This window comes from Adiantum capillus-veneris, chromosome 29, assembly GCF_014529385.1.
Source record: "Adiantum capillus-veneris isolate H3 chromosome 29, ASM1452938v2, whole genome shotgun sequence".
In the NCBI taxonomy this organism is placed as follows: Eukaryota; Viridiplantae; Streptophyta; class Polypodiopsida; order Polypodiales; family Pteridaceae; genus Adiantum; species Adiantum capillus-veneris.
In genome coordinates, this window is record NC_140959.1 from 29,072,673 (window position 1) to 29,091,735 (window position 19,063).

The 19,063-nt window shown below is 42.7% G+C and overlaps 1 pseudogene; it reads right to left on the bottom strand.

Annotated features, from left to right (window-relative positions):
* Positions 1 to 7,191: 7,191 nt before the first annotated feature.
* On the bottom strand, positions 7,192 to 9,270 carry LOC147418969 (26S proteasome regulatory subunit 7-like; annotated as a pseudogene).
* Positions 9,271 to 19,063: the final 9,793 nt, after the last annotated feature.

Consider the following 19,063-nt stretch of genomic DNA (forward strand, 5'->3'; position numbering starts at 1 on the left):
ATAAGCCAAGCTGATCTCTCCTGCCGAGAGCCTCTCCCTGACATAGTGGTAATGCACCTCAATGTGCTTTGTGCGAGCATGAAAAACTGGGTTCCTCGCAACTGCCAATGCGCTCTAACTGTCAGTGTAGATAGTGTTGGCAGTGTCCTGTCCAACACCCAAATCAGCCATAAGGCATCTGAGCCATACACACTCAACCGTAGCTGTGAAGACTGCCCTGTACGCAGCCTCACAACTCGAAGTGGCCAAAGTAGGTTGCTTCTTGCTCAACCATGATATACATGAACTGCCAAGCATGAAACAAAAACCACTTGTGGACACGCGCGTGTCAAAACAACCAGCCCAATCTGAGTTCGAAAAAGCATGTAAGTCTAGCGGCAATGATTCCCCCTTGGGATAAAACAAGCTAAGATGTAAAGTGCCACTAAGGTAGCGGAAAATCCTCTTGACAGCCTGCCAATGCTTAGACCCTGAGCTATGCATAAATCTGCTGACCTGTGAGACTGCAAACTGAATATCCGGCCTCGTGTTGCATACATAAATGAGGCAGCCAGCAACAGTTTGGTAAAGAGTAACATCAGCAGGATCGCCAGCATCATGTAGACTCAACTTCAAACCTGTTTCCATGGGAGTGGCAATAGGTTTGCAATCCTCAAGTCCAAACTTACATAGCAATGTCTCTATGTAACTTTTCTGACACAAGGCAATACCACCATCACACTGCTTAAACTGTATACCCCAGTAATGATGCAACAACCCCAAATCTTTCATCTTGAAAGTAGCATTCAAATCAGCCTTAAATTCAGCAATATGTCTCTCATTTGGTCCAGTGATCAGCAAATCATCAACATAAAGAACCACGATGAGAAATACATCACCCTCACGCTTTACATACAATGTGCTTTCTGTTGGGCTATTACGAAAGCCTTGTTTGACCAAATGAGTGTCAGCTTTCTCATACCAAGCACGAGGAGATTGCTTCAACCCATACAAAGCCTTGTTACATTTGCACACTTTGTCCTCTTGTCCTTTTATGAAAAAACCACGAGGCTGCGTTACATAAACTTCCTCAAATATGTCACCATTCAAGAAAGCAGTAACAATGTTTGATTGATGTACATCCCAACCAAAATGACCTGGCAATGCACATAGAAAATGCACAGTAGTCATACGACAAGTGGGAGCAAAAGTCTCTTCATAATCTATGCCTTTTTGCTGTGCATAACCCTTTGCAACAAGTCGAGCCTTATGGCGATCGATCTCACCATCCGGTTTGCGTTTCAACTTGTAAACCCACTTTGTACCAATGGCCTTTTTTCCAGGAGGCAAATCACATAAAGTCCATGTGTCATTTTCTATTAGTGATCATATTCTGATTGCATGGCAGCCATCCAATTTTCTGAATTCTGTGCTTCATCAAAAGACAGAGGCTCCTCAACATCATGTAAACTAGACACAGCCAAATCATAACAATCTGATGCATAAGATGCATGGCAAGAGCCTGAACGAGTACGACTAGACAAAGGTGCATCCAATTTACTGTCACGCAAAGTGTGCACCAGCCATTTTGGCATACCTCTAGCCTGCTCATTTTTAGCCCTTTCCTCATCAAGTACATCATGTACATGTGCATCAGTAATAGGCTGATCTAAAACATTTTCAGAAACCCCCATAGGCTGTACATTTGCCTCATTGGAACTTACATTCGTATTTCCACCACTAAAAAGAGGCAACAAAGTGTCATAAATGTCCTGTGAGCTTACATTACTGTCTCTAGTACATGACAGCAAGGGCTGAACAGAATCTTCCACAAACACTACATCCCGAGAAATCAGAATACGTTTTAATTGTGGATGATACAACCTGTAACCTTTGCTTTCAGCACTATAACCAACAAAAATACATTTGACAGCCTTATCATCCAATTTTCTGCGCTGCACTTGTGGCACCAAAGCATATGCCAAAAAGACAAAAACACGCATGTGCTCAATAGAAGGTTTTCTATCATGCCATGCTTCATATGGAGTAATAGACTGCAAAGCTTTCGTAGGACACCTGTTAAGTACATAAGTGGCACACATGATGGCCTCAAGCCAAAAAGAATGCGGTAAAGCTTGACTTTTGACCATACATCGTGCCATTTCCGTCAGTGACCTGTTTTTCCTCTCAGCAACACCATTTTGCTGAGGTGTATAAGGCACTGTACATTGGTGTTTAAGGGAGTGGCTGAAGCTTCTTGCCGCTTAAAGGCACTGTCTGCGGGTAGGACATCTCCCATCTCGTAAGCTTGTATGCCTAGCTTGGTGGCCAACTCTATAGATATAAAATTGTGAGTAGAACCAGGGTCAAAGAGAATAAAAGCATAATGTTCTCTTACCTTTCCCCAAGCATGGCATAGAGGAGATCCTTTGTGATAAGTTTGGTGAGTCTCCTCCTCTTGGATTTCAACCAAGGAAGCTCTAGGAGGATCTTGGTGGTTGTTCTTTTGGGGACAAGCGCGGTATGCATGCCCTTGTTCGCCGCACTTGAAACACCGGTTATCCTTGCGATAACGCTCAAGCTCTTCAGGAGAGAGTTTGTTTTAACCTTTGTAAACTCCCTTCTCTTTAGCTTTGTTGGAGTTGCCCTTAGGAGACTTTTGGACATTGTCCGTCCCCTTAGGCTTGTTGGAACCCTTGTTTTCCGTGGGCCTATTATTTCTTTTAGCCCCCGTTTGGAAATTGATGCAAGAGGCCACCATAGTATGGTGTATTACCACCGATATGGTACGTGGCCTTTGGGAGTTGACATACTCCGCCATTTCTTCAGTTAAGCCTGCAAAAAATTGTTGCTTTTTCTCTCCAAAATCCAACTTTTTGAAGAAAGTGGCTTTGAGTTGTAGGTCCCAAAACTTGTCTACATATTTGTGAATGGATTCATAGGGAGAGAGCTTTAAGCTTCGCCATTCGGTGAGTACTTTGTCTTTGGCATCGGTGGCCAAAAAGTGCTTCATAATGGAAGCTCTTAAAGCTTTCCATGTTCGTGGAGCTTCACTGTTGGCTCGTAGGCTATACCACCATTGCCTGGCGGACTTTTGAAAGTGCATAGCTACATGGCGTAGCTTAGAGGACTCCGTGAAGCCCTCATTTCCAAACGCCGCATCAAACTGTTGGATAAAGGCCAAGACTTTGTCCGTAGCACCAAAGGTGCCATCATAGATAAGGAAAGAGATGCTCTTCCCTCCCTCTTTGAACTTCTTCAGCTTGGATGACCTCTTCCATGCGGCATAAGATTTCCTATGGCCTCTTCTTTTTGATGGGTCAAAGGTTGCACCATCACTTTCTTCAGAAGGTGAATAATTTGAAGAAGGTGGAGAAGAGGGTGACCTCTTTCTCTCCTTTTTCTTGTCTTGATCTTCGTCATCTTCACCATCACTTTCATAAGAGGAAGAGGATGAAGAAGATGGAGAAGAGGGTGTCCTCTTTCTCGCCTTTTTCTTCTCTTGCTTTTCATCATCCCTCTTTGAATTATGGTGTGGAGAAGAGTGTGATGGTCTTCTCCGCTTTGGTGGTGATGGAGAGCGTTTAGCCCGCCGTCTTCGTGGAGCCATCTCCGCCGAGGTGGCGGGAGACTCACTTCTTTCTCATTCCTTCGATGGAGGCTCTTGAGTTCTCCTTTGGGAAGGAAATGCACCATCAAGAAGTAAATTATTGAGCCCTTCTTATGGATTCTCTTCTTCTTCCCGAATCGGAGAGAGACCTCTTTTGGAAGTCTCACAAGGAGGCTTCCTAAGTGTTCTCTCATCATGGTGATGATCTTGGAGAATCCCATGAGCACGGAGTTGCCGTTGCACTTCACTTTGGAGAGATGGATTGTCCATGGCTTGTTGAAGCCTAGAAACAAGATAGTTAACAAGCATCGAAGCATCATTAGTAGCTTGCTCATTAGCAAAATCAAAGTTATCAACATTAATTTCACTCTCTTTACTATTTTCAGCCATTCTAACAACTTTTAGGTGTAAACTTTTTAGGTGTACTTTGGAACTTCAAGCCGTAGCTGCTACTCCTCTTTACCCCTTTAGAAAAAGCACTCAAGCTACTGTACCCGTGGCTCGAATACCATTAGTTGCAAGGAATAGAAGAGAGGGTCTTTCAACACCACAACAGCACCGGCTCCTCTCAAGATTCTAATAGCTCAATAGTGGTTAAGCCGTAGGCAAGCCCCGTAGGACTCCACTATTAAGACCATAGCTCTTGACGGTGATGCCCCGTTAACTGCACGAAGGCAGGCGCACTGCAAGGCTGAAAAATCCCTATTCTACTTACTCACAGGCAATTAATAATACCAACCATTTATAGCTTTTAAGCACCTCCCTTCTTGAGCAAGAAAGGAGAAACCTTGTGCTCTGATACCAATGTAACATTTAATGGCCTAAAAACTTGTGTGTAGCGGAAATTAGCATCAACATAGTGGTCATTTCATTAGAATAGATTCCCAATGAGAATTACAAGAGTTCTTGGGTGGAGAGAGCAACAAAAAGCATAACACCTAGTTAGATAGCATGAACAATACTTTCAAAAGAGAGAGAAATTAAGCTATTGACAGCAGTTGAGGAAAGGATTTGCATGGGGCCGGTCCCCCCTCCAAAAGGCTTTGTATTATGGTTTCTCCCATCAAGAGAGACATTGTACAATACAATTCTTTGTGTTCCTTCAAGACTAGCTAGTGCAATGAAGATGAAAGCTTCATGCACTTAGCAAACACAACATTAATTATCCCTGTTCTCAGACCCAAGACCTCACACACCTTCGAAGACGGTGAGAGCTAGCAGGGTATGAGAGTAGATTGAGAGGAAGAAGGAGTATCTTACGAGAAAGATGTACATCTCCTCACATAATCACTCATATAAGCATAGCTTAGCTTAGTAATTATCATGGTAGAGGAGATGAGCATGCATTGAAGCTTGGCTCTTGGTTGGATTTGCATCCACATGCCAAGAGTGTGTCGATGTAGGCTTCTATCTCACAAGCTTGGAGTAGGTGATGAGCTCTCCATTAAAGCTTGGGAAGAGATAGTCTTTTTCTTGCTTCTCACATAGACTGTGTGAGAGTGTGTGTGATAATGCCTTGCAAAAATCAGCCCCCTCTCTCTCTCTCTCTCTCGGGCGAGCCCTCTTGCTAATTTCTCTTGCTATCCTCCCATTGGACCTCCCCATGGCTAGCCAATGACTATTAAGAAGCATAAGTGATAGCCTTCTAACATGTGTCCCCCTTTCCCCTTTTGTGAGAGCTTTAGGTAATTTAATAATTCAACTAAACTCGCATTGGACCCCTTTGCCTCCTGGCCAATAGGAATCAGGCAAGCCATTGGGCTGTTGAATGCTCATTGGACCCCTTGGGAGACTGTCCAATAGTCTTCTAGAGGACTTAATTCTCATTGGTTCTTTTATTAAGTTTTTTTAAAATTAATTAAACTAGATTTACTCTAGCCTAATTCTCATTGGTCCACCTCCAAGGCCATCCAATAGGAATTGGGTACACCTTGTGGGCATCTGGCCTAGGGAGCTGACATGTGTCCCTCATTCCCTTTGTGTTAAGGGAGCTTGTGTGTGTGTGTGGCTTTCTCTCTCATCCCCTACATTCAAGGCTCGCCCCCTCCCAAGTAGGGATTGCAAAGACTTTTTTGTACACACATAAAGCATCCAATTCCCTTAAGGTTGACCTTTGGACACAACCTTTGAATTTTGGAACCTTAGCATTTTGGAAGTCTTAATGGGCTGAACCTTAGGGTCTTTTTAGCCCATTATTGCACATGGCTCTTTTGTAGATGGCCCCCCCTTTGGATCCCTATTTTCCCTCCTTTGGATCCCTAATGTGGCCGGTCTGCTAGCTTAACCAATATTCTAGCTTTATCTCCCCTGGCACTTCCCCATATTAAATGATCAGTTTAACATGAGAAAATCATATAGGAGAATTAGATATTGATTACTATGACATGATAACTGGCATGCCTGCTTGTGGGAAAAAAGGGGTTATCACCATGAACAAGGGAGAACAAGAAAGCAAGAGCAGATCCTCAAGTTAAAAGATCAAGAGAAATCAAGACTAAGGACCACGATTTTGGGTGCAGAAAGCTGTCAAGGAAATATTGATTATGAGAAATGGATAGAATCATTGAATGAAGGGATGTACCCCCTTGGGTTGGCAATCAAGATAGGCCGGAGTCTTGCCTGAGTGTAGATCCCAAGTGGGAGGGATACCTGCAGATAGATCTACGTCATTTCGTGGAACGGTCTAGAGGATTGAGGGAGTTGAGTAGGGTCGAGTCTGGGTATGGCCCTCACATTGGGTTGGCGTTCGAGATATACCGGAATCCTGTCTAAGTGTCAGTCCCAAGTGGGAGGGATATCTACAGATAGATCTACGTCATTCCCTAGAACGGTCTGGAGGACTGAGGGAGGTGATTAGGGTCGAGTCTGGGTATGGACCTCACAGCTGAACCTATCTACTATTGTCCATATTCCCATATTTACATGGATAGACTTAAGAAATCCAAAGATAAAATCCATGGATATTCTCTCCCATGGTGAATTAGGGATTGGCAAAGGTTGAAGCAATCCACGTTGCTTCCATATATCAAACTTCGTCTTTTGGCATACCATACATTTAGAAACATACTCTTGTATGTTTGCTTTCATGCTAGGCCAATAGAAATATGTTTCAATCCCTTTTAGGGTAGACCAAATCCCTCTATGCCCTGCATAAGGAGGAGCATGATGTTCATACATTACTTTCTCACGTAGTGAGTTGGTAACGCATAGTCTATTACCATAGAGAAGATAATCATCTTGTAAAGTAAATGGTTCCTCTTTCTTCCCTAGTGCAAGGGCTAAAATCACATCTCTATTGAGGCAGCCTTCATGAATACAAATGCATATATTATAAAATCCTGGAAAACATTGTTGTGGTCAATACAACACAAATCCTAGCTTATTGTTTAGCACTGAGGGACTAACAAACTAACAAACTGTAGGGAGAACCCATCATCATAACAAAGTAGCACATGGTACAATAGGACAGACAAATAGCTATAATAAGCAACATGTATTGAGGACGCTGCTTTCCCCAAAGTCTGTCGTTGAAACTCTGTCGGTCACAAAATATGTATTAACCCCTTCTTAATACATAGTTCTAGGAGAAGCTATACCTGACATTACCCCAAAGAAAGTAGAGATTGTGGATTATACACCATATACTTTGGGGTTGCACTAAACTTTTGATAGCCTTTGACGACCTTGTTTACAGCCTCAAGGAAATCTCTCTATTACTGTCCTCCTCCTTGCACAGATAGTAAACATGCTAGCCTCATTACAAACACTTCTAATATTAGTACTTGAAGTAGGTGAAACAAAAATATAAAAATCATGGTGACCATTCAACACATGAAATTGAACTTAGGGTCTAATAATATGCACCTATTGAATTAGGGCAAATGCGAGCAATAAATTCAAAGAAAATGTCTCTCACAATTCATTGTTTTGTTTAAAAGACGCGTTCTATTGTCAAGGTCCGGCAAGCCAAACTCAACTTTCCTATCTAAGTGGCCTGGCCTTTATGGAGCTGGGTCAAGGGTATCAGGTCTTCTAAGCAACAAACAACAGCCCATTCGAGCACCTTTTCCCACATATTGTTGTACCAATTCTTTGCCAATGACATGAATAAAGAATGCATCTATCCAAATTGCCAGAGCTTGTGCAAGAAGTGTTTTGATAACAAAGCATCCCTTTGGTGGGTCAATACCAAGCTTCACAGACTTTTCAGTTTGAAGCATCAAAAGCTCAACTAACTTAATGGCTCAAATTATCATACAAAGCAAAATATGAGTGGACATGCATAACGTTTGCAAAAGCAATAAAACCAGCAGAAACAAAGAAATTCAATAGCTCCTACCTATCCCATCTTTTTGATTGCTCTTTGCAACCTCCAACATCACTGTAAGTGACATCTGGCTTTTCCTCCAACGTCATCATGGTGACACAAGGATCAATCTAAGGGGGCAATGAATTCTGAATCTGATACTTATTGCAATCAACCCTACATGAAAACAATGTACTAAGAGAAGCAACAATATAAGAAAAGAGTGAGATGATATGTCTTGCAAGCATGATAACAACAAGAACAATGTGAAAGATGTGCAAATAGATCGGATGCATCCATGAACTAGTAATGATGAGCATCTAAAGAAATGATGCCAAGGTCATTACATTGCACCTATGCGTGTACGTAGACACTGCATCATGAAATAAAAACGTTGTGAGAGGGATGGAAACACACATAACGCCTCTATAATGACCCGAAGCACACTCTTGGGATGACACACACACACACACACACACACACACACACACACACACACACACACACACACACACACACACACACACACACACACACACACACACACACTATGGGACACCATTCGGCTTACATAACCCACCTGGCCAAGACAAGGAACACACTGATGGAGTGAGAGAAGAGAGACTATCCATTTGCTCACTCAACATAGACACACACACACACACACACACACACACACACACACCCAAAAAACTCAACTCAAAAGAGGAGAATTTCTGATGTTTAGATACAATTGATCTTGGGCCAACACCAATGGGGCAAATAGCTCACACAATATGGATGAAATATGCCAGATACAATCACAAATTTGAACACAGGCTTCGCTCACAGGAGAAACTTACACAGCCAAAATAGCAGGTAAAAATGAGAAATTTGGCAAAATGGACAACATTATTGCATCCGGAGCTGCCAAAAGCCCCAGTCTACAATATCAAAGCGCTCAAATCCGACCTCGGATGAGCAGTTTATGGCCAAAACAGGCTCCAAAAACAGCAAAAATTAAGTTGCGGTTGTTCCTCCTCTTCTCTCCATGTTTTGTCTCAGGTTTTTCAATTTCCACACTTAGCTTTATTACTTGGGCACCTTTGGCCTTTTAGTTGACCTCAAACGGACCCCGAACAGGCCAAAAAGTGGCCTCGTAGTGCATAGTTGTCACCCTGCTGCATCCATCCGTACACCTGGCACTCAAATTTTTCCAATAATGCATCCCGCAATCACGTGAAGTGGCCCCCAAATATAATTCTCATGATGACCTTTTTGCATAATTATCACAAAAAACACCCACGTTGTGTCCGTACTTATCCACGTGTAAATATTGACCCCATTCGACCTCTTAACGCCACTAGATGCCATCTGACGCACCTGCTTACCTCATGGCGTCGGCTCGTGGATAGCTTGCTTGAGAAATTTTACGTGCCTCAAAATCCTCTTATTATAGAAAAATACACTGGTACTCGTAATAATGAAAATCGATGCACTATGTACACCCTCCCCTACTTGTACACATATGGGCCCCACGTAACCACCTAGATTTGAAGTGAAGGAGTACGAGCGGAAGTGCGACGCAAGAGAGAGTGCGAGAAGAAGAGCACGACGATATGGTGAACTCGCTCTACTGTCATGTGTAGAGCATAGTGAGTTCTTATTAGGTTTTTACAAAAGAATATGTGTACATACCTGGCGGCCCGCCCACTTACCTGGGCGACCACATTGGGCTTTATACCCCAACAACCTCCCACTTAAAGTCCAATGTGGTACTTTAAGTGTGAGAGAAGCTACTATACAAGCTAATATACAAGAGATGTAGAGAAGTGATGTACTGCCCTACACCTAACTGCTTGCGAAAATGCGCAAAGCTCTCTGAGGGAAGTCCTTTTGTAAGTAGATCAGCAGGATTTTCTGTGGTGTGAACTTTGACAAGCTGAAGTTGCTTATCCTCGAGCATTTCCCTGATGAAATGATACTTCACATCCACATGCTTTGTCTTTGAGTGATAAACTGGATTGCGAGCCAATTGAATAGCACTTTGACTATCACAATATAACACAGGCATCTCTTCTTTGATTCCCAAGTCTGTTACTAGTCGATTAAGCCAAATTGATTCTTTGCATGCCTCTGATGCTGCAACATATTCAGCCTCTGTAGTAGACTGAGTAACACAATCTTGTAATCTAGAACGCCATGATACTGCTCCACCAGCCAATGTAAAGACATACCCTGACGTAGACCTTCGGTTGTCTAAGTCACCTGCATAATCTAAGTCTGTAAAACCCTTTACACTTAGCTCCTGACTCCCATAGCATATACGCATACTCTTTGTAGCTTTCAGGTACCTCAATATTCCTTTCACTGCCTCCCAATGTTTCTTGCCTGGGTTTGACATGTATCGACTTACTACTCCCACTACAAATGCAATGTCTAGGCGAGTAGCAATCATTGCATACATCAAACTACCCACTGCAGACGCATATGGAATCTTATCCATTTCAACCTGTTCTTCCTCAGACACAGGACAATCTTGTTTGCTAAGTTTCACATATGGTGGCAATAGAACACTCAATGCCTTTCCCTTCTCCATATTAAAACGTTGCAAAACCTTGTCAATATACTCTGTTTGAGATAACCAAATCAACTTCTTTGATCTGTCTCTCTCAATGCGCATACCAAGTATATGACTTGCCTCACCCATGTCTTTCACGTCAAACGATTTTTCCATCTTTGACTTCAAAGCTGAAATTTCTTCCAAGTGCTTGCCAGCAATCAACATGTCATCCACATACAAAATAAGGATCAGCCAACTACCATCCTTAGCCTTCTTTGTACATAGACAGTGATCGAACTCACTACGTTTGTAGCCTTGAGAAAGCATAAACTTGTGGAATTTATGGTACCATGCCCTCGGTGATTGTTTTAAGCCATAAAGACTCTTTAACAACTGGCATACCCAATCTTCCTTGCCTTTCTCAACAAACCCTTCTGGCTGCTGCATGTAAATTTCCACATCTAAATCACCATGCAAGAACGCTGTCTTGACATCCATTTGGTGCAACACCAAATCTAATATGGCAACCAATGCAAGAAAGCATCTCAATGTAGTCATTTTGACCAGCGGAGAGAAGACTTCATCAAATTCAATGCCTTGTTCTTACTTAAAGCCCTTGGCAACAAGCCTTGCTTTGTACTTTGGCTGACTATCATGAGCGGTGATCTTATACCTGTAAACCCATTTACAGGGTAGAGACTTTTTGCCCCGTGGTAATTTAACTAGCTTCCATGTCTGGTTTTTATGTAGAGCTGTCATCTGTGACTGCATGGCCAATTGCCAATTCCCGAAGTCCTTCATTTGCACTGCTTCCTTGTAACATGAAGGCTCATTGCAATCAGTCAACATGACATAGTTCATAGATGGAACAAACCTATCAGGAGGTCGCGTGACACGTCCAGATCTGCGCACAATAGGTGGCTCAGGATCAGCCACAACCTGTGGTTCCACTCTATCCTGTCCTTGCTCCTCTTGAGCCCTGACATTTTGTCTTGCACGTGCAGGTCCATCTTCTTGGAAGACAACTCTTCTAATCTCCTCAACCCTCTCTGGTTTAGAATGATATTTGGATTCATTAAAGTGAACATCATTGCTGCGGGCAACCTTTCTGGATTCGGGATCCCAAAGTCTGTACCCCATCTCACCAGAATTACCATAGCCTAGAAAGATGCACTTTCTACTCTTTGGCTCAAGTTTGTTCCTAAATTCCTTTGGAACGTGAGTATATGCCTCACAGCCAAAGACTCTGAGATGCTTGTATGAGGGGACCTTGCCTGACCATACCATCTCTGGCACTGAATCCTTCTGCAAAACCTTGCTAGGAGATCTATTTACAAGATGAACAGCTGTTGATACAGCTTCAGCCCAAAACCCATTTGGCAGCTGTGCATTAGACAACATACTTCTGATTTTCTCTTGTATGGTCCTATTCATCCTCTCAGCAACACCATTTTGAGGAGGATTGTAAAGAGCAGTAAGTTCAAGTTTTATACCTTTTGACTCACAAAAGTCCTGAAAGGCCTTTGAAACATACTCTCCACCATTGTCAGTGCATAAGCATTTAAGCTTCTTGCCACTCTGATTCTCCACAAGTGTCACAAACGTTTTGAAAACACTAAACGCTTCATCCTTGTGCTTGAGAAAGTAAACCCATACTTTCCTCGAGTAATCATCTATAAATGTCATAAAGTAAGAAGCTCCCCCTAGAGATAGGTTAGGCATAGGTCCACACAAATCACTATGAACAAGTGCCAACTGTGTATCTCTTCTACTGCTTCTATGCTTATGTGGTTGCTGTGTTTGCTTACCATACAGACAATGTTCACAGAATTCAAAATCATTAAATGAAAAGCCAGGCAAATAACCAGAACGAGACAAGATTTCCATTCCCTTCTTGGACATATGTCCTAACCGGCTATGCCACAAAGAAACGTTCGGCTGCTCGGTTACATTGATTACATTTTTAGAGACATTTGATACATAAATCATGTAAAGTCCTCCAGACTTTACTCCATGTGCTACTGTCATAGAACCCTTGGATATCTTCCACATGTTCTGTCCAAAAGTGGTGACGTAGCCAGCATCATCAAGTAAACCTGTGCTGATCAAGCTCTTTGTAATTGCGGGAACATGTCTCACATTCTTCAGCGTGAAAGAAGAGCCATTCTGAAACTTCAATTGAACATCTCCAACACCTAAGATCTCACATGTCTTCCCATTGCCTAGCCGAACATGATCTTTAGTGGTCACATAAGAAGTAAACCACTCCTTGTTTGGAGACACACGAAGTGATGCCCCTGAGTCTATAATCCAGTCACTCAGTTCATTTCCATCAGATGTTGTAAGAAGAGCTGAGTCCATTGTATTCTTCAAGAAGTAGATGTCTCCTGACACTATACTGTCATCCTCTGCAACAGTGTTTTTCACATTTATTTCTTGAATCTTCACTGAGGACTTGTTCTTCTCACCATGGTCTTCAGCTTTCTCTTTGCCTTTTTCTGCTTTCCATTCTCTACAGTCTCTTTTCATGTGACCCTTCTTGCCACAATGGTAGCATTCTATGTCACTCAAAGCTGTGCGAAAAGTGTCCCAACTTTCCGGCAATGTGATCAATAGGAACATATCTCTAACAGGTTCATCAAACTTGACACCTTGAGCTGACAAATGACTGTAGATTGTGTTAAATTCATTCAAATGATTGGACATAGGTGTCCCTTCTTTCATCTTCAAGTCAACAAGCTTCTTAAGCCAGTATACCTTTGAAGCTGCACTTTGCTTCTCATAAAGATCACTCATCTTTAACCATGCTTGATAAGCCAACATCTCGTCTGCTACATTGAAGTAAACACTTTCTGCCAAAGTCAGCATAATGGTAGAAAGTGCCAATTCATCCATTTCTCTCCATTCATCTTTGTCCATATCTTCTGGTTTTATCCCCTTGAGCTTTATAGGTTTTATCTTCTTCTTTTGTACCAACACGTGCCAAATCTGGTTCTTCCACAATGGGAAATTGGTTCCATACAGCTTCTTGATATTGTAAAGAGAAGTGTCCTGTGATCCAGCCATAGCTACGCTTCACAGTAGTTTACTTTTCTGGGAAAAATTCGACAGAGTTTCCCCTGTAAACTGACCTCTGAACCAATATCAACCTGTCAAATGAACCAAAAAAGCTTCAGATTCTGCAGAAATTTTGGCAGAGTCTCCTTTGTAAAATGGCTCTGGTGTACTAAAAACAGACCAAAAAACAGCTCAAAAAACACTGTCTCTCTGACACTGTAAGCTGTGGGTAAACCTGTCCTGCACCTGTACCGTCTCTCACTGTCCTGTCACTGTCCTATAAGCATACACTGCGACAATGCCTCAACGGCAGTAAAGCAAAGATGTAATCCCAACTGTCTAACTCACAGTCAATACATCCTAGCTGCCTATCTAAGGGTGCTCGAGGGATCACTCCAAGACCTCTATCACCGAAAGGATCTCAACATTCGAGAATCCCCTAGCTCAATAAAACCTCACTCGACCCTCAACAAAGGCTGCAGTAAATTTGACAGTACATAGACTTCCCACAAAGTCATACATCCACAAATTTCCCACTGTATGCTGTAACCGCTGCGGCGGTTGTTTGCTGCATGACTCACAGCCAGCAAACCCTCAACAGACATACATCATCTCTGACAATACATCCCATGTGGAAGTACCTGCAATGTCAGGATGAAATCTGGAATATCAAGCAGCAAACACAAGCTACCTGATGAACTAGTGGATGTCACCTACAGTCTGTGTGTAGATGCGCCCGTGTCGTATGTGACACGCCTCCAAGAGCTGTGAGCCGTCCTTCGATGTGTAGACAGCCACAAATCAACACTTTGGGAGTGTCGATATCCTCAGCACCTGCAGTCATAGGCCGAAAACCCCAAATTTGCAGAGTCGGATTTGCACCCGCTGAGACCACGTAGTCAAAAATGGCCTGCGCGAAACTTTGTCGAAGCCGAACGGTAACCGAGAGCTGGTGACTCTACCTCCTGCAGTGCTGCCCCGAGCCTCGATCTGAGCTCTGATACCAGTTGAAGGAGTACGAGCGGAAGTGCGACGCGAGAGAGAGTGCGAGAAGAAGAGCACGACGATATGGTGAACTCGCTCTACTGTCATGTGTAGAGCATAGTGAGTTCTTATTAGGTTTTTACAAAAGAATATGTGTACATGCCTGGCGGCCCGCCCACTTACCTGGGTGACCACATTGGGCTTTATACCCCAACATGAAGAATGGGCAATTCTTTATTTTATGCACCATGCATGTGTATATACATATGCGCAATCCCTTGCTCCAAAAAAATCCTAACATAGTTTGCCCATCCCCTAGCCTGCTAGATCATTCATGATCAGCAACAACAAAAAGAGATATGAGACTCGCCGCGTCACAAGTCTCCTCGTCCCTCACCAACATTACTTGCTCCACAGACAGCTCATCTTGCTCCACCATCATTAATCTGGCATGATATAATTTAAGATGCAATCCAGTTACCCTTGACTAATGTAGAATCCCATCCAGATTAGCCAACTGATATGTACCATTTGGAAAACACTCCACTGCCTTGAAAGGGCCTTCCCACTTAACTTGAAACTTCTTTTGGAAGGTGTTGTCTAGCTTACTGTTGTAGCGCAAAACCAAGTCATGCTTCTTGATACCCTTACTTTTGACCTTTTCATTTATCTTTGTCAAAGCCTTATCCTGCATCTTCTCATAATGTTCCAATGCACTCATCCTATCCAGCTGAACCTCTTGTAATTGTAAGAGCCTCTCTTTGAATGCATCACTAGGCAGCCCAAGTAGCTTCTCTAGCATCTTGACCGCAGGCAACTCTACTTCCACAGGAAATAGTGCTTCCTTTCCATATACCAAATGAAATGGAGTAAATCTTGTACCTCTCTTCACAAAAGTACGGTAAGCCCATAATGCACCAGGCAATTCCAAATCCCAATTCTTTCCTTGTTGCTCTGTCACTTTCGAAAGAATTTGTACCAACTCACCATTGAATCTTTCATTTAATCCATTACACTGCGCATAATAAGGAGTGGTATGCTGGTGCCTAATCTTCATATTTGCGCATAAAAAGTCTAGCAGTTTAGCTCTAAATCTTGGCCCCTTATCCGAAAGTAGCTCTAGTGGCACCCCAAACTTGCAACATATTTCATCGTACACAAATTTTGCCACATCCTTTGTGGTGATTTGTTTTACTCCTATAGCCTTTGCCCATCTAGAGAGATAGTCCACTGTAGCCAAAATATAGCTTTTCCTCCTGCTTGTGATAGGTAACGGGCTTATTGCATCAATCCCCCACTTTTCAAACCTGCTTGTGATAGGTAACGGTCTTATTGCATCAATCCCCCACTTTTCAAACACATCAAATGCCATAATGGTTTTTTGTAGCTCTGGCTTCAACACTCTCTTCCCAAATGCTTGACACCTATTGCAAGACCTACACAAATGGTGAACATCCTTGTGCAAACTAGGCCATACATATCCCTCTTGCAAGATCTTATGCAAGGTGATCTTTAGAGCAAAATGTTCGCCACATGCACCTTCATGATTCTCTTCCAACACCTATAAAGCTCCTCCCGCCAAGGTACACGTTTCAGCACGAGATCAACCCCTTTCATGTACAAGACATCACCAATCAATTTGTACCTGGATGCTCTATGCACAAAACCATACTTCTTAGACTTGTGAATGTCCTTCGGAATGACTCTTGTTAGCAAAAACTCCTCTTCTTGAGCCAAACTTTCCCAGCCATGATCAAGAGGTAAATTGGTCCTCAACACAAATAGCTCCCCAATCATGCTTTGAGCTGCTTCATGTGCCTCTCCATTTAGAGCACATTCAATGTGTCTGATGCTCCATGCTTTGAAATTTTTTAGGAGGCCTTTAATTCTAAACACATTTCCTTCAATGAGGTGTTCTTGCTCTTCCACACACCCAACACTTGCTTCACCACTAACAAGGCATCTCCTTTTATGCTCAACCTTCTAATCCCATGCTTCAAACAAATGTGTAATCCAGCTTCCAAAGTTTCATATTCGGCCTCATTGTTACTATGAGCATCCAATTTGAACCCTCTCTTGCATACTAACTCCCCCTCTGGATCATAGAGTGCTATACCCCCTGAAGCCGCATCATGGCTCTTCCTGTATGAGCCATCAACGAACAAAACATGTGCATTGCTGATCTGTGGCACTTCTTCGACTACCTTTTTCACCGCCTCTTCCTTAACAATAAGGGGATTCTCCTTGTAGGTCAACAAATCGGCTAGGGTAGCTCTTGTACTGTCTTCCACTAGAAAAGAGAACTCAAACTCTTGCAGCTCAATTACCCATTTCTTGACCACATTTGACATGTTAGTGCCATTAATTAACTGTGGCAAAAAAGCATAACTCGTCAAGAAAACAAAAGGTTGTGGTAGCAAGTAATGACGAAATCGTCGACAAGCAAATATTACACTAGCCATCACTAGCTCTACTTCCGAGAATTTTCTCTCTGCTACCAGCTTCACTCGACTTGCACAATACAATGGCCTCATATAATGGCCGCCCTTCCCCTTTTGCAATAGCATGGTTCCAATGGCATCATCCCCTACTGATGGATTTACATAAAACACTTGCTCCCAATCAAGAGCTTGCATGGCTGACAACCCCCCTAGCACCTCTTTCACCTATTGAAACACTTCTTCACATTTGTCATCCCATTGCAATGGGTCATGCTTTGCCACTTGTTGTAATGGATAAAGGAGCTATGAAGACAATCGAATAAACCGCACCATGTACTTTACTTTGTGTATAAAGGTTGCCAATTGCTTTGTACTCGTAGGTGATGGAAGAAGAATAATAGACTTAACCTTGTCTGGATCAGCCTCAATGCCATTTTCTGACACCATGTGGCCCAATAACTTCACCCTTGGCTATGCTATATGACATTTATTTGGATTTAGTTGTTCTCCACATTCATCATATCGAGCCAATACCATCTGCATCTTCTCATGGTGTTTAGCCCTACTGCTATAGACACAGAAGTCATCCATAAAAACTTTAACACAACCCCGGGGGATTCACTCTATATACAAAACGGGACGCCACCTGCGAGGGGACGGCTTTGATAAAACCCCTATATACGAATCATTTTAGGGAATATGACCCCCTTTCTATGCTTATACAACAATCAATGAAGAAAACTATCATACCCCTATCTTACATATAAAATTTAGGCCTCACATGATCTAGCTGAGTAAAACTAGTCAAAGAGTGTGTAGCATAGTGACTGGAAACATACTAAGGTACCACTTCTATTGATAACTAGATGTACCCTCAAGGCGTCTTAGTTTGAATTTCAAACTATGTGCCCAATCATCCTGCACTCTGTCTATTCGTCCAATTCTGACCCATACAAAGCTGGTGTAAATCAACCCTTGAGCTGCTCCAAATCAGCCCTTATCTATAACCGGATTGATGCGAAATTTGATGTGTGACCTGATAAAAACACTTTCCCAAAATTCTTCCAAGTTCTATTTTACACCGGTGACCAATTGTTAAAAGTAATCAACTCAGGTGAGGTCTCCCCCCCCCCCCCTAAATATGATACCCCCTCCCTTATTTTTTAGCTTGGGAGATAAATTATTGGGAGCTTGTCCCTAACTTATACGCTTATGTAACTTGTAAATAAACACCCCTCCCCTGCACTTACCTGGTGCAATAATTTTTCCATGGTGAATCCCCCGGGAACACAACTACCAATGAATGGTGCCAATACCCAATTTGCTTTCTCTTGATAGAAAGATGGTCCATTTGAAAACCCAAATGGCAATACCGTGTAGCAATAACAGCCCCATGGCGTAATGAAAGTCGTCTTTGTTCGGTCTTTAAGAGCAATCTTCAATTGAAAATAGCCTGAAAAACCATCACACACACTGTACCTCTCATAACCTGCCACACTGAATCCAAGATCTAATCGACGAATGGAAGAGGATATGGGTTCTTCGTAGTTGTTTCATTTAAGGGTTTAAAATGTACACAAATCCTCCACATCCCATCCTTCTTTGGGATGACTACTACTGGACTTACCTATTCTGTGGTTTGCACTGGAACTATGAACCCTACCTTCAATAACTTGTCCACCTCTTCCTGCAAGGCTTCCATCTTATCTTGACCCATCCTTCTTAGCCTTTGCCGCACTGAGTTAGCACCTTCCTTCAGCTCTATATGCATCTCTTCTCCTTTGAACCCTCTATCAGGTTGATAGTGACAGCTACCAGGTTGACAAAGATAGCTACCAATTCACCAGGATTGCCATGGCAAACTGGTAGCTTCCACCAAGATTGCCATGGCAGACTGGTAGCTTCCACCAGGATTGCATGGCAGACTGGAAGCTATTACTCTCTGAATGGTAACTAATATTTTGGTCTAAGTGGAAGGAGAAAAGTTACAAGAGCCTGAGTCTAATAGTAGGAAGCACTCTAAGACTTGTGGCTACCTTTACCATGAGTAGCACTGTAAGGTTGGTTGTTATCAGACTACCAGGGTAGCTACCAGGTTGACATTGATAGCTACCATGTTGACAGTGATAGCTACCAATCCACCA